The sequence below is a fragment of the Eucalyptus grandis genome, chromosome 10 (assembly GCF_016545825.1).
Source record: "Eucalyptus grandis isolate ANBG69807.140 chromosome 10, ASM1654582v1, whole genome shotgun sequence".
Taxonomy (NCBI): domain Eukaryota; kingdom Viridiplantae; phylum Streptophyta; class Magnoliopsida; order Myrtales; family Myrtaceae; genus Eucalyptus; species Eucalyptus grandis.
Window position 1 is genome coordinate 19,353,348 of NC_052621.1, and position 4,023 is coordinate 19,357,370.

The window sequence follows — 4,023 nt, forward strand, 5'->3', positions numbered from 1 at the left end:
GCATTTGCTACTTCAGGAGCAAGAGAAGTCTCACCAACGGAGATATTGTTGGCTTCAACAATGGTTATGGCAGTATGATTGATTTCAATGGCATGAGATTCACCACGATTGCTCATATTATTTAAAGATGCCTGGTATAGATCAACAAAATGTTTTGGCATACGACATGTACATGACTAGTGCCCAGCCATGTCATATTATTTAAAGATCACCTTCTTTGGCTTCTTTTCTTTGCCATGATTCAGGCTAAAGTTTGATTTCCTAGGGCGGTTAAATTTCTTGCCATCCCTTCTAGGATTATGTTCTTGCCTGTGCTTATAGCCCTTAAAATGGCCAGTATTTCTCTCAAAATTAGCATGTGCTTTAAGCAATGCTTTTGAGCTAGCAAGTCTAAGATCATGATTTTTGAGCAGTAATTCATTGGTTTGCTCGGCAGTTAGAAGCACATACATTAATTTAGAATATGTGGCAAACTGACGTTGCCAGTATAGCTGTTGCAATACAATATTCGAAGCATGAAAGGTGGAGAAAGTTTTCTCAAGCAATTCCGCATCAACGAGTTTGATACCGCATAACTCAAGCCGAGAAACAATATCAAATAAAGCGGAATTATAATCAGACACTGATTTAAAATCTTGTAGTATGAGATTTTGCCAGTCATATTGTGCTTGAGGGAGGATAACAGTCTTGGTATGATCATACCTATCCTTCAATCTCCTCCACAAGATATGGGGGTCTCGAACGGATAAATATTGAGTTTGCAAGCTCTCATGCAAATGACGACAAATAAAAATTAGCGCATTTGCTTTATCATTTTCATTTGAGGTTCCATCCTCTATAATTGTAATAGTGAGACCTTGCTCTTGGAGGTGCATTTCCATGTTAAGACACCATGATAGATAATTCTTTCCACTCACTTCCAGGATGTGGAATTTGGGTTTTTTAATATTTGTCATAATCCTTGCAAAAATAAATCCTTATTTAATTAAAAGGATTTTCAAATATTTACCGCTACTTTAGGAGCAGAATGATACTTTTAGATTTGAAATTTGGTTTCAGGCCAAGAAAAATAAAAATGAAGAATTGATAGAAGAAGATGAAGTATAAGTTGATTAATAAAAAGAATACCCACCTTGCAAAAATTACTTACTCAATCGGTAGATCTTTGTGCTAATAATGTGTTGTAAAATATTGCGTTGCGAATATATAATAGATAAAAGATTGAGAAGCAAAAGCAAGTGAACACCAAAAATAGTAAAGAAAGCTATAGGAGAGAGTATTATTTCTACTATCTCACTATTGTGTTTCTTTTGTTCTATTGTACATCAAAACTAAACTCCTATTTATAGGAGAACAAGAATGTATTTATCATTAATATCAATGTATCGAATGATATATGTATTGGATATGGGAGATTAACGTTCATTATATAGGGAGATGTACTTAGAAAGTATGATACAAATGTACCATAATAAGTACATTAGATAAGATGAATATAATGAATATTCATTAATGTATCTCATTCATTCATGTATTTCATAACAAAATCAATATTTTAGGAAAAGTCAACTAAATGGTTGACTTTTGATCAAATCTTTGACCAAAAAAATAAAAAATAAATAAAAAGTGCACAAATACATTTCTTTTAATGTGAATTTGACTTTTGTGTCAAAAATTTCACAAAATTCGATTAAGAACCTTAATTTCTGGATTTTTTAGTTTTGGGTTCTAAATCGACCAAAAATAAAATTACTTTTATTCTAGTCATATTTATGTGTAATTCCTTCTTTGACATTTGGTTAAGGGACTATCTGAAATCTATTTAAGCATTTAATTTCGCGATTTACCGAGTCAAAATATGAATTGCCATTTTGAGCCCTAATTAGGGGACTAAAATCGATTCTTCATAACTTGCGAATGAACGATTGTTTCTAACTTATTTTCTTAAGATAAGTCCAAATTTGAGATTGATTTTGTGAAATTCACACACTAACTCATCAATTTGAAGAATTTTATCCTCCAAAGCATTAGAAAGTCAAGCAATTAAGCTTCAATTGACAAAATTCAAATAGACCCATTCATGGCTATGGTTTAATTTCATAAATCTAAATCCAATTTTAATATTAGGCTTAGATCCATATTTGACCTAAGCTCGAGCACTTCAATTCAAGGTCAATTTGAATGTGGTGAGTGATCTTACCTATGGATAGCTCATTAGATAGGGCAATTGTGACATTAATTGAGTTTAATTTTAGTTAATTTGTAATTTTGCCCATTGTATTGCAAATTTTACCATTTTAAAGCACCCATGGTTTTAACTCATTTTTTTCCATGATAATCATTCAATTAGGTCAATAAAAGACCCTTAGATCACGTTCATAAGGTTTGATTAGCTTAATTGTATCTTAATTGGTCAATTTCTTCATAAAAAAGATCAAATTCCTTTTCAATTAGGTCCTTTAGGGGTCAAATTGCATAAATTTTTTACCCATAGGGGTCCCAAGTGGAGAAAACAGCAGGAATCGGACCAAACCGGTCAAGAACCAGTCAAAATCCGGTTGAACTAGACCGAACCGGTCCAGCCGGTTTGATCAACCGTCGGCGGGATTGGCCGGTTCAAGCCCTTTTCGGCCGGTTCTTGGCCTCCGGTCACTGGTCCAGAACCCCCTCACTCCCAATTTTACTTCTACAACTTCAATTTCCCAAAATTTTACAAATTGGTCATCAAATTTCGTCAAATTGCAAATGAACCCCTAATTAGACATTTTGACGCAATTCCCGATTTTGGCTTGGTTTTTTGCAAATCAAACTCACTAGATTAATTACCCGACACCTTGAGATCATAATGGAGCCTTCGAAATAGATTTTTGACCATTGGATCATGATTTTGGTCATTGGGTCGAACCAACTGCCAAAATTGCTTAATGTGGGAGTATATAAGTGAAATCTCTTCTATGTTCAAAAAAGGGGTTTCATTTGCACAAATTTTCTCTCTCTCCTCAACCTCTCTCTCTCTCTCTCTCTCTCTCTCTCTCTCTCTCTCTCTCTCATTTCTCCCTCCAAAATGTTGCACAAGCAGATCAAAATTTCTCTCTCTAGATTTGGTTCGCTTTTTGGACCGATTTCGTTATAAGTTCAAATTGGTGGTCACCGGAGCTCCCAAGCCTTCAAGCTGCTGGTGATCTGCTCTAGCAAGAGATTTTGACATTGCTGTGGAAAGAGGAGAGCGGATTGGTGGCTGGATCTTCACCGGCGGCCCAATCTTCGCCGGCAAGTCAAGACCGGTTCGTTTTGGACCGGTTCTTTCTTTTTTCCTTAAGCCGGAGGTTCGATTGGTCCCAATCCAAGCCGTGGTGACCTGATCTAGGTTCTTGGAGTCTTGATCATGATTTGGCAATTTGATCCGACTAATCGCGATAGAAACTGATGAAAATCATGACAAACATAACGATTCGAAACTTGAATCCGATGAAGCGAGATCGAGTTAGTCGATCGGGATTAGGATTCAAGATTAGGAGCTTTTACATGCTTAATATTGATGAGTATGAATGCCGCAATGAGTTGTTGATGATTTGAATGATGATTGTGATTTTAAGCGTAATCTATGATTTTCGTAGGCTTATAAATAGGTTACTGTTTTGGCCAAAACGAGGTTCGAAACGACCTCATTTCAACTCGAGAACTCTTAGGAGTAGATAATAGACATCCCAAGCTTCGAAATGATAGGTTGCACGCCCAAAACGACCATCGTTTGGCCCTCCAAAAACACCATGATTCTGCAGTAGTTTAGGTTTTTTATTATTTTATTTTTTTCGGTTTTGATTCGGTTCCGCCTTTTGATTTTGTTATTTTTGTGCCGAATTTCATGATCATTTTTTGACAAAATTTTCTGCATGAGTTTTGTTCCAAATCATGTTGTGCATCTTCTGTATTTTTTTTTTTTCATGATTTTTGGATGTGTTCAACTAAGTCAGATCTACTTAGATCTAGACTTAGGTTAATCTATTCCATATGAATATTTGA